This window comes from Mytilus californianus, unplaced genomic scaffold (assembly GCF_021869535.1).
Source record: "Mytilus californianus isolate M0D057914Y unplaced genomic scaffold, xbMytCali1.0.p SCAF_3, whole genome shotgun sequence".
NCBI classification, from domain to species: Eukaryota; Metazoa; Mollusca; class Bivalvia; order Mytilida; family Mytilidae; genus Mytilus; species Mytilus californianus.
This window is the reverse complement of record NW_026262679.1, coordinates 99,316,436-99,330,064: the sequence shown is the minus strand read 5'-3', so window position 1 is coordinate 99,330,064 and position 13,629 is coordinate 99,316,436.

Sequence of the window (13,629 nt, the reverse complement as noted above, 5' to 3'; positions counted from 1 at the left end):
CACTTTTACTATGAAGTTTCGTGAAAAATAATATCCCAGAACGGAAAGTTTATATGCACTACTATTTTATTCAAAGGTCAAAATATAGGGCTGTGCGGCATATTTTCAACATTTATATGCCCTGAACTTCTATGAGTTTAAACTTATACTTAAATGCTATACAACCCTTACCTTCATATTTGGACCTCCTAAGAATTAAAATTTAGGCGCTACCATGTTTTTTTCTGTACTGATTACATTCCCAAGTGATGTCTCTATGAGATGAAACACAGAGATCATAAATGGGAACCAGTACATTATCAAATTAGCATATCTATGAATATTATATATCTCCCCAAAAGAGGCGTGGTTTGAGAAACAGCTGTATTTACAAAGTGCAACATTTATGTCCCGGGCAACGCGTAGCGCGTCGGACAAAAAAAGTTCAGCAGAACAAAATTTTTATATAGATTTCAATGGCCATTATGATCAGTAGACCCCTTATAGAAGTTATTGCCTTTGAATAACGATTTATGTCATTCTGTTATTATTTATGCGCAGAAACTATAATAGACAGAGGGAAACCGTAAAAGCAAAAAATGTCAGTAATACAAGATCTGCAAAATAAGTCTGACCGAAATCGTCAGTTCACTTCTTAAAGCAGTTATTGCCCTTTGAATGATGATTTTTACTCATATTCTCATATTTGTGGGCTTTATTGTAGAAACTAAAAGGAGAAATTACAAATACCAAGTGATCGACAGGACAAAACCTTGAATGTTGATTTTTTTCAGCTTGAAACTATCGGAATATTCATATTGCATTGTATCAATTCTAATTAAAAAAAAAATACCAGGTGAGCGATTTAGATTCACAAATGAAGTTATTTCAAATATATAATCTTGTTCTAAAGAGCTCACAACATTTTTATACTGGACATGACATTTCATTGATACGGTCATATTTATAGACTTAAAGTTTACAAATCTTTGAATTACTCCAAAAACTAAGGATTTTCTTCCCCGGGAATTATAGATGACCTAAGCTGTACTTGGCAAAACCTTTTTAACTTTGTACTTGATTTGGCCTTATGACTGTTTTTTTTTTATAAGAGCTTCACTGATGAGTCTTATGAAGACAATGGTGTGTCTGGCTTTCCAAAATTATAAGCTCGGTATCTTTGATGAGTTTTTTTTTTATTTCATGCGTAATGCATGTGCTGGTACAATACATAACAAAGACAAAACTTGTTCATTTCTTTGACAAGAACAAAAAATGTCATATGCTATAGCCGGTGACCAATATTTTTTTCTTTTTACCCTGTTTATGAAGTTGCTGCGTGAAATTTTTGACAGCAACATATAAAAATGTAGGGCTGCAGAATTCTTCTTGGCAGGTTATGTACTTTGCTTTGGTTTACTTTAAGTAACTGTGAGCATTCTTTCATACGGTATAATTTATGATCACTTATTAGTTATGATGTGTTATTGGTAACTATTATTATTATTACTGTTATTTAAGAATATCAGTTAGTGCTTCTCCTGTATTGCTATTTCATGTTCTTTTATGTACCTTTTGTGTACGTTGTTTTAATCAACAGTTCGAAAATTGAAAAAGGGGGAGGACTGAGATCTTGAAATTATAAGTTACCCGGCTACATATTCATGTGCCTGTCCTTAACACAGAACATCATCAGTAGTCGTTGTATGTCATATCTTAATGTTTTTCGTTATTTGAAGAAAACTGTGTTTAACAGCACATCTTTGATTGTTTCTGTTTTTTTATTCACAACTTTAATAGACTTGGGTCGATTGAGAGCTTGGCATAGTCTGTCTCACCTGTCTTTTTAGAAATTTTTAAGTTACTAAGGTACCGACTCTTAATGAATTTGCCTTTTCCCACTTTCTGCGTCTTCATTGTCTACATCAGTTTTCACAGCCCTCGCTGATAAAACCGAACCTAGCTACTTAAAGGGTTTCTTTATGGCTGCTTAACACCACACTTACTATCAGGATCAGTGAAGTACACCAGACATTTCCCTTCATCTTCAACAAACTTAACTTTTCTCACACCTTCAACCCCTGATCGCCTTTTGTTTTCAAAGTAGTATTCCATTGTGTCTAATGATGTATCGTCTTTGTATCCAGTAACAACAATGCAGTCTGTTATCGGAACTGTGTGTATGCTAAGATGGCGGCCAGTCAATTGTCTCCTCATACATGCTGTCTGTAACATCTCAATATCTATGATATATATAATTTTACAACCAGTCTATATATAGCAGTGACAATTTGACAGCTGTCAGTAACCTCTTAATGTCTACAATATCATTTTACAGTCAGTATAAATATATCGGTTAAATGTCTGACAATAACTTTTCTATGTCTACGAAATAATTTTAAAATTAGCATAAATATACCAGTGAAAAGTCATTAGCTGTCTTCAACTTCTCTATGTCTACGATATAATTTTACTGCACGAATACATATACTGATTCACAGTCATTAGCTGTCTGTATTTTCTCTATGCCTATGATATAATTTTACAATCATTATAAATATACCAGTGCAAAGTCATTAGCTGTCTGTAACTTCTCTTTGTCTATAACATAATTTAACAATAAGTATAAATATACCAGTGCAAAGTCGACAATTGTCTGTAATTTCTCTGTCAAAAATATATAGATATGCTGGTGAAAAGTCATAAGCTGTCTTTAACTCCTCTATGTCCAAGATATATTGTTACAATCATTATAAATATACCAGTACAAAGTCGACAGCTGTCTGTAACTTCTCATTATCTACGATATAGTATTTTACAACTAGTATAAATATACTGCTGACAATTCATCAGTTGTCTTTAACTTCTGGAAGTCTACGTTATAATTTTACTATCAGTATAATTATACCAGTGCAAAGTCGATAGCTGTCTGTAACTCTTCTAAGTCTACGATATAATTTTACAACCAGCATAAATATAGCAGTGTAAAGTCGTAAGATTATAATTTTAGTCAATATAAATATACCAGTAAGTAGAAATCAGCTGTCCGTAAATTCTTCTCCAAATCTATTATACAATTTTAGAAGCGATATCAATTAGATGTTTGTCAATCAAAGATCTCTTTATACATCTCAAGTATACTGTATGTTACTTGTCTACAATATAATTTTACAAGCCGTTTAAATATACGATGGAATGGTTATCATCTGAATACATATCATCAAACTTATCCCTTTTGAGATTCTGAGAATGGAATTAACTCTCAACAGTAAACATAGTCATTGTATTTTTTAAACATTATTTCAAAATTCAAATCAATAGTTGTTTGGCTTGGATAAGTATATAATTATCTTTCATTCACACAGCGAACCTACAAATGTAAAAAAAGTACTGTATCTAAATATATACATTTAAATGCGCAACTTTTACAAATGCTGGTTTTTAGACACTCTGATCGACAAAAAAATGTGATGATGTTTAGTCTTATAAAAGTTGGTTTAAAACATCATTCTGTGAACGAATTTTGCTTCTGTTTAGATTACCTTGTGGTCGTTCAAATGTCGCTAAGGCTGTGCCTTTTGCCTCCCCAAATATAATTTCTTTAAGAAAACATTTAGATTCTTCTTTTAGAAAACTCTCCAGTTCATCTTTAGTGGTGGTATGACCGATATTTGTAATGAACACTTTATTATCATACTTTGGAACCGGTTTTGGTGGAGGTGGTGGGACATATCGTTTTGCATTCAGTGTCTGTCCATCAGCTCGAAGACTTTTACTCATTACTGCTTCAATGGCTGAAATGTACAAGGAGAGATGATAATGCTTATCATGATAATTAGATAAAAAATATGTTCGAAACAATTCAATATGTAATTTTCTATAAAGACACATTCAGACCATTAACCTTTTCTAAACAGGTATTGGTTTAGGTGGTTGGACATAACGTTTTATTACATGCAATATCTGTCGACCAACGATGTGGGTATTTGTTGATAACTGTTTCAATCGCTGAAATGTGAAAGAAAATAAGGCACATTTAACCATGAAAATAAAGAAAATGTGTTTGAAAACAATACATGGTTAAATCCTCAATTAAGACAGTCAAGTCAAGTATTACAAATATTCAAGTACAAAGTCTTATCAAAATTAACAAAGTTCTTGCCCATGAATTCCCTATATGACAAATTCAGAGGAAACACAATATGTCTCCATTTCGTAAAGGGGAGACATGATAAACATTACACTGTACCAGTCATACCTACCACTTTCCTTCTCAAACCAGATCATGTACATATTTTTCTCTTTAATAAATTCCATCTTAACAGCGTCTGCATTTGCAACTTTACGGCCTTCAAAATAGAATCTTATGGTATCTTCAGATGTGGTTGGTTTCATTCCCCTTACTTCTATAACAAACTCAGTCGGCATGTCACCTGTGTCTTCGTTCACTGCGGCTTGTTTATCTTTCTCTACTTCGAATGTGTCTGTCCTTGATAAACATGATATCTCAACATCAAGCGTTCTATTTTTAAACAGTAATGGCATTCGTCTTATAACACGTTCAGCAACTATAGATATAAAATATTAAAGTAGAGTCTATACAATATTTGTAGTTGTATTATCATTGGGAACTGCCTTAGTTAAAATGGATAAATCCCAGTATTTAAGAGCCTCTTTCCTTATTACCAAATTAAATTACCCCTCATTGATCAAGTTCATTATAACCCACATCAAAAAACATCCTCCTTATTTTTAAATATTATGAAATCCAGCTGTGTCATAATTCTTTTGATTTTAACTTCGAATGTATTTCCCTTCAAGAAATCCAAATTAAACAACCTCGGGGTATTATATCTTGTATATAACTTTTCTGAATCTAAACTTAAGATTGTTGGTGTAGATAATATTTTGATACGAAAAGTTATCATTCAATTCAAATACTTATGAATATACAAGCAGATAATCATATGATAGATGTCTGGTGTGTCGCAATACCAGTGACAATATAAAGTGTTGCCATATGGAAAACGTTACTTTGATTTTATGTTCATTTAGCTATTGTACATATTGGTATCCAAAACAAAAAAAAAATGTTCAAGATGATACCGTCGAACATTTTCAACTGCCCCTGATGATTTGTAACTCCTATGAGTTATGCAACCTCTTTCTGAAAACGTATACTCAAATTCACCTCTAATAAATATTTTGAAATATATGTTATTTATCATGTATTTTTCTCTTAATTCAACAATCTTTTCTTCCAATACAATTTACAAGATGCATCCTTTCCCCAAAAAAATAACATTCAAGTACCTTAAACGTAAAAACTAAAAACAAGGAGCTACCAATAGTTATCAATAATTTTGATGTATTGTGCATCCAGTTTAAAAAAAGAATTCAAATAGCAAATGTTGCAATTCATAATTGTACCAGCCGACATTCTTAATTAAAATCCAAACTTTGAAAATTATCTTTTAACATGAGGTCTCATTTTTAACACCTTAATATACTAACCATCCTCCTCCACAAATGTAACAATAGCAATACAACTGTCTTCATCATAATCCAGACGCTCAAGGTCACCACCTCCAGACCTACGTGTGTTTTCAAAAAAATATCTTAAGGAAGTTTCCCATGGACCAGGAGGTATGTTAGAAACTTTTATCGTTTTGATGCTCTGTTGACTCTTCTCTGCCATATCTGTAAGGACAATGTGAATAACGAATCAGTGTTATCAATCTCTGATGTTAAACCACTTCCATACACTAGTATATATGTGCGTGTTGAAGTGCTTTAGTTATTTTGTAGTCTGTATTAGAATCATACTATCCTGTATTTCTCTATTACTGTGAAGTCGGAAATGTTTTCAAGAGATTTACTTACCTGTCAATAATTTGCAATTTATATAAGAATGCGATAATGACACCCTTCCACAATTTATTTCAGTAAAGCTGACCATTTTCAGATACAAGAAAAACACGCCTTGAAATTTCGAAAATTGAAACTCATCGAAGTTACAGAACTTTCAGAGTATTAGATATTTGATTTCTTTTGATATCTGGAAACCTTAAATCTCACTAAACTTGCATTAAAATTTGGCCAGTTCATAATAATTTGAAAATTACATTCTAACCATCCTTCCCTTGTATTTCAGTAACATCATTAAAAAGCAAACGTTATCTTTCATACAGACAGCAGATGATGTACATGTATGAGTGTAAGTATGCCTGATTCTGTTACTGCACTTCTCACACCTATCGCATACAAAATATGAATAAGACTAGATGTGATGTATACATTAAATGATAATATGTAAGAGCTGTTTGTAAACACTGCTTAACAACTAAACAATTTGGTTCAATGATACAAACTAAAAGTCCAAAAGGATTTTATATTTGGACAAGAACTCAATTATTCAACATAAAGTGTGACATTGAACTAAGTAATTTTTTTTTTATTTTGTAGAATACTCAACTACTTAGGTAACATATGACATAGGCGAACTTTTTACTGCTTATAAATCTTGATAATGCACAGCTTTGGTGTTAATTGACTACCTCGAATCATAGATGTATACAGCAATGTACTCTCACCATACAATTCTGACATGACTTTGTACCAACTTCGGTTTTAAAATATTTAATAAAAGAAAAATGTAAAGAGCGTTGTGGATGGTATTGAAACTCCTACCGTTCTGTGGGAATGTTTGTTTTTAATAATTTCGGTATATGTTACAAGTACAAATAAGATTTACAGTCATCGATCAGCATAAACATGCAGAAAATTGCCTCATACCTTCTTTTCAAAATCATATATCTAGACAACCAAAGACTTTATAAACATTGATACGTTTATATTTTGTAATATACAATAAATAATTTGTTTTAATTCAGGTACCTTGTAATTGGCTGATGACGGGCTAATACCCATAACAAGGTTAAGCAACAATCGATAAATGTATGAAAATAGTTAATCATGTCACCTTACCTGTAATGAATTTGAAATTTGAAAATTTGTTTTGAACTCCTGTTGCAAAATTCATAGCCATGGCATTTTTAAGTATAAAATGTCTAGTGAACAGCTTTCCTTCCAATTACTAAAGGGCTATATCTTTCCCATAGAGAAATTGTGGTGAATTACAGAAAATACTATATTGGAAAATAGTATATTTACAAAGGAGAAAGTAGGAAATTAAGGTTACTTTTTTGACCCCTTGAATTCGAAATCAAAAAGTATTATTGATCTAACAAAGAACATATGTCTGATGTTCATAAGACATTAGTCTCTCGGCCACCAGTATTTTCAGTGAGGAAAATTGATAATAATAATAAAAATTCCCTATTCGTGATCTTTATAACCATTTTAATCAACCGGACCATGACACTTCTTTATCCACGGAAGTACGCATCATTGAACAAATTTACCACCGTACCAATAGCCCTTTACTATGTACTCATTTCCGAACAGATTGAGAACTTCTTCATTAGGGATTTAGGTACTGCAATGCCATAGGTCGCAATCAAAATGTAGGACATGTGTACTTTCCAGGTTGTAGTGATGTAAATGTAATGAACCTATTCCATCACTATCTTATAACCAAGCGTAGTCACGGTCGACAACATTACCATCGTTTAGTAATAAAAATGTCTTCCGAATCTAGATCACTCACTGTGAGCTTTGAATAACTTTCTTCCACATCTTCATCGTCTGCTTGGGTTATTTACTATTATTCGTTTTTCACTGTCTGTAAATTTGAAAATGTTTGAGAGATTGAGCAATTAACAAAGAAAGTAAAGATATGATTTCTTCTATTTACAGAATGGTTAGTTTAATTTGAACTGTAGCTTTTGTCCGTCTTCTTAAACAAGTAAGATAGGAAATTCCTTTAAATTCAGTTTTGGAATAAAAGAATCGATGCTATCAACATCGACAACTTTCTTCAATACAAAGAAATAACATATGAAATTCCGCATTAATTTCAAAATTAGTCTGTTGCTATTGTCTCATACAGTTACACCAAAATCATTTCACCTAGAATATTTTACTATACACAAGCAATACAAGACCTGGATTTAGAAAAAAAATGAAAATAACCTTGTATAAATTTTATGCGTCCAAACCGCTTTTCTCTATTTATCTTCACCAGAAACTCTCAAAGCAGAATATTTGAAAGCACAAAGAGTTATAATAACCGAAACAGTTGAAGAGCTATATGATCAAAAACACCAAAAATAATACTAGTAGCCAAATTCATCTAAGGTCAACTTTGCTTCAGGGAGTTGAAACCTTAGTTTCTGAATAATTTCTAAATTCAAAAAACGGACAATTTAAGAAAGGTTTGTTATAAATCATATTAGAACACCAAAGTACTGCCTACTGAGTTAGATGAATACTTAAAAAAAACTTGTGACTGTCCCCACTCTCGATATATTTACAACCCTCTGGCCATGTAATTATTGGTGATCTTAACATAATTCAACATAAACATCTCCAGAATGTGATATCTCATGGTCCTTAAGAGCCCCAACACAACAATTGAAGCCATAACTTTTAAGATAATAATGGATTCCATATCAGACTACGCCAAAGCATAGGAAACGAGAAGAGGTTGAGCTAGACACTCTGTCAAAATAGATGAAAGCAATTGAAAACTATGTAAACGTTCGACTTAAGTCCGTATTCAGAGACAATGAAGCTGTGAAATGTCTATGCTCACTTCATGAAAAATATTGTGTTGTTCCGGCGGACAAAGATGCAAACAAAATTGTTTTTGTCTGTAAATGTTCTTATTACGCGTTTCTAATAAAAAAAAAATTAGGAAACACTCAGGTAATCCCGCTTAGAAATTCAAAACTTTCAATAAGAATATAATCTTTGATAATCACAAGTCCTTTATGACCTCATTAATATTTCATTAAGCAACACATCTGAAGAATTGACTTGTTTGTATTTGACACTTTAACATCAGAAAACTCCACATTAACAACGGTACATTGCCGCCTAATCTGCATGTTCTTTTTCAAAGTTGGTGAGTGATCATGGACACGTCTTCTCTGATAACCCTTTCATATAAAAGAAGCAATTTATGTGTCACTCAACATCTTCAATGCAAAATGGTTAGCAGGTCCTGATGCCGTGAATTATCAAATAGTGGTCAGATGTCTAACAAAATTTCAGAACGTTTTGCGTTTTTATACTCTTTGTCACTGATGCCTTCGTTGTCACCTTAGTTTCTAAATAATTTCTGAATTCAAAACCTATACCAGAAAGTTGTTTGGAACGCTTATCCTTTTCTCTCGCTCATGTAGTTAGCAATTTTCTGCTCAATCCTCTCACTCATCACATTAACCTAGCTATTTCGCAAGGTCATTCATTTACCTTCTTCGTATTCATTTTCCTGAATAGTTTACACACAAATGTTCCAAGTATCTCATCCCGACATAAAACTACAAAGAATGAAACACTTTTGGACTGTCAAATTCAAAAAAGATTGAGAGTTTAAGCAGATTTTGTTAGCTTAATAGCACGTTCATTGACACAAACCATTCCATAATATATACATTTCAAAATGCCACATGGGCATGAGTGTGATAATTAAATTGGTCTTTTGTCTGAAACCTCATACATTTGTATACTATCAAGGCCAAAAAACATATTTTTGTTGATTGAAAAAATAAATATATACTTTTAATAATTCTATGATCTTTGAACTCTAATCTTAATATCATTCACCGATTAAATCTATCTGGGACATATACACATTTATATGGTATGAAGAAAAGGACATGTGGTGTTAATACAAACAAAGTAATAACCTATCATTACAAAGTCTAAATTTTATCTCTGATGACATACATGCCTATATAGTAGTCCAGCCCAGTAGTCAGCACTTCGGTGTTGACATGCATATCAATTATATGGTCATTTTTATAAATTTCCTGTTTACAAAAATATGAATTTTTCGAAATACTAAGGATTTTCTTATCCCATGCATAGATTACCTTAGCCGTATTTGGCACAACTTTTTGGAATTTGTGGTCCTTAATGCTCTTCAACTTTGTACTTGTTTGGCTTTATAACTATTTTGATCTGAGCGTCACTGATGAGTCTTGTATAGACGAAACGCGCATCTGGCGTATTAAATTATAAGCATGGTACCTTTGATAACTATATGTCCATGTTCGTTATGAACACTGATTTAGTATTTTGCAAAAGTGATGTTCTTCATAACACAGTCTTTTTGAGACATTTACGCATTGTGCATAGTCTTTACTGCTTCTTATTTTAATTCGTTTTCCGTGTCTATCCATACGTACGTTTTTCCATTTTTGATTAAAGTTCATATAAAGAAATTGATGAAATGAGTAAAAAAGAGAGAAGATACCTCGGAGGCAATAAAAAATAACCGGTAAAAAAAGGCAACAACTTGGTCAATAAGAAAACGACGATAAGACACGACTAAAGCCAAAATTCGGGTATAAACTAAAGTGCATCGGAAGAGTATGCAGTTCCTGTTCTACTTTTGGCACGGCGATACTTCGCATTCGGTAATGTCACATACTTTAAACAGAGCAACATGTTTGTTTTTCATATGGTTACTTTTTATGTTGCAGCATTGTTATAACGAAAAGAACATTTACAGTTGTCATGCGGTGGAATACTGAAAAATAAAGATTTCAATATGTGAAAGTGGTGGTAATTTGACATAAAATCGGTCTCATCAAAAAAACAATTTTATTTGTCCATATGCATATTTGTCAGGCGTTTTACAGTAAAAATCAAATAATAAGCATCACATTATTGAATAACATCGAACTACTTGAAAGAACTCGTGGTGATCAATGACCCAATACAAAATTGACTCAATGCAACAAAAATGTTTTAGTCCAGACCAAAAAATGCGTTATATTTCATTTTAAGTGAATTGAAAAAGAAAGGCGGACGAAACCAAATGGAACACTTAAACTCATTAGTCAAGAACCCCTTTCAAATTCGGAAGTGATGTTTGCTCCGGAAGGGTAAGCGGTTCCTGTGCCACCTGAGGCACCCGACGTGTTGCTCAAGTCAGTACAAACTTCTTGATAGTTCTGTAGGTCACATTCGAGGAAAAGGGGACACGATTGTGGATACGACAATTGGAACATATCCGTCGTCATCTTTGATACAAATATTCCATAACGGTCAACGAACTCGTGATGGGTTCTACCCATTTTACTATTTTACTATACAGATAAACCAAAGTGATAGATGTATATTATACATATACCGTTTCGTGGTAACCAGCTTCTGTTGCGAACGAACGGTTACATTCAAATGACTGTTTACGTCTAGGCAATATCGATTCTTTAATGAATTGGAATTTAAAGGCAGAACATTTAAGCGGAAATATTAAATTGCATGAAAAAAAAACATATTATATTGCATTCACCATATTCGTCCATTCGTCCGTCCGTTCGTTCAACAAATATTTCCGTCACATTTTTTCAGGTACTAGTAAACAGAATAACATTATATTTGATAAGCAGCTTGGCAGTAATGAATTGTAACATATGAACAGTAGAACACCTATTTCCTGTTTGCCAATACTTTAATTTTCCTTTTTTCAATATATTGAATGAAATTAAAGAACATTTCGTCACACGTTCCTAAAATACTACTGAACAGAAAGAATGCATTCTTGGTTAGCCGCTTGACATTGATAAGTTGTAACGTGTGATAATTTTCAGTTTTCAGATCTGTCAGACACACACTTACTCTTATTTGATACTTTATATAACGAATGGGAGGGTATGATAAGCACCGGGTGAATTCTTATTCATACATTGAAGAAAAATATTAAATTGTTTGTACAAGCTATAAAACAGATGAAATGTCGGGAGCCTCGATTTTGATCCTGTTTCTAATGCTTGTACAAAAAAAATATTTTTCGATTATTAACGAATATTGAATTTCTATTTTTATCATCGCTCTCTGTTCGTCCATTTTTTAATATTCATACAGTGCTAGAAGGAAACCTAAAGGAAAGCATTCTACATCTCAAAACATAACGCATAAAAATTCTTTCAGCTATGTCTTATGATTGATATGGTTTAAAAGATTTTGCATCAACTCGATGCATACAGGTCATACAAGACCTTTTATTTTGAAAAATCGGAACTATGAGTGTAATTTCAAGTAATCCTACACATGCTTCATAAACAATGAATTCTAACATAATTCACAGTAAAAAAAATTTTTTTTATATAACTTAGGGTAAGTCCATTTGATGTTCGGTTGGCAAAGTTGATTCATAATGATTTTGATTACCAACATAATATTTATTGTAATCTGTTGTTAGGCTAGCTGTTTTATTTATCATTTTGTGCACAGTTAGTTTTTGCATTTTGAGCTGCGAAAAAATCCTTTTCATCTTTTTACAACTTTTACCAGGCCAGCATATTCGTTCCAAAAAATCCGTCTGCCAAAAATAGTCCCTGAAAATTAAATGGTCTTCCCCTTACATCGCAAATACACTTCTGGTAAAATATTTTGAAATACTTGTTATTTGCTATTTGCTTTTTGTTCATTTATTTTCGCAAATATTTCAAATGAAAATTCCAGAGACCTGTCCGTATATTTCCACAATTTTGAAATATTAGACATTACAGTTTTACAAAAGAATACGTGTGTAATGATATGACTGTTGAACATAGTATTCTTAATTTTTCTTTTCGATACGTGTTTCAAATGAAGAATTCCTAAATAAATCATTTCTTGTTCCGTCTCGGACTTAAATTTTAGAGCCCATCCATTCCGTATTATCAGAAAGGTGTCGTTAAGGAAGCATTATTTCAGTGACACATAGAATTAAAATAAATTACCACATTTATAGTTATGATATTGATGCAATTCATTATTTAGCCCAAACATATCTTTTTTATGGTCCAAATATATCACTCGGCGTAAATATAACGAGGCTAAAGTTGAATATATTTTTTTTAATTGTCCTTATATACACCTCTTACTTGAACGGTTTCAAAACGTTGAAATAAGTAAAAATGATTGTAGGTAATAAGAATTGGTAAGAACGAGATGATAATTACAAAAAACAGAGATAAGTATAAAAGTTGTCCGAAGCTGAGTGCCATTTGTTTAATTTCAATTGGAAAACTGAAAATGGAAAGCCGTTTGATTAGTTCATTGAAACAGCATGATAATGTCTACTCAAAAACATATTTAAGACAAGGTGAATCTATTGATTTTAATAACTATACTGCCTTAAATGAGAGTGATGTAGGATTTTCTTGCTTATTTCCCAATTAACAATTTTATATATAATTGGGTTTTTTCCCTAATATTTAAGTGCAATTCAACAACATCATTTAGATAGCTAATATTCCAACCAGCTGATCTGAGGATGTCATCAGATTTTTCCTTTCAAAACAATGCAAATCAGCTGGTGATGACATAACAGATATTAATTTTGATAAAGAGAATTATAATGCCATCATAACCTTTGAAGATAAATACGGTTAATGCAATTTACTATAAGTATAAGTCAACAGCTGTGTACCGATGTTCAAATCTCATATATCCATTTAGAAGAAACAAATCAAGGTAAAACACAATATACGTGCGAATCGTGTGAATTCAAAACGGAACAAAGCGGAG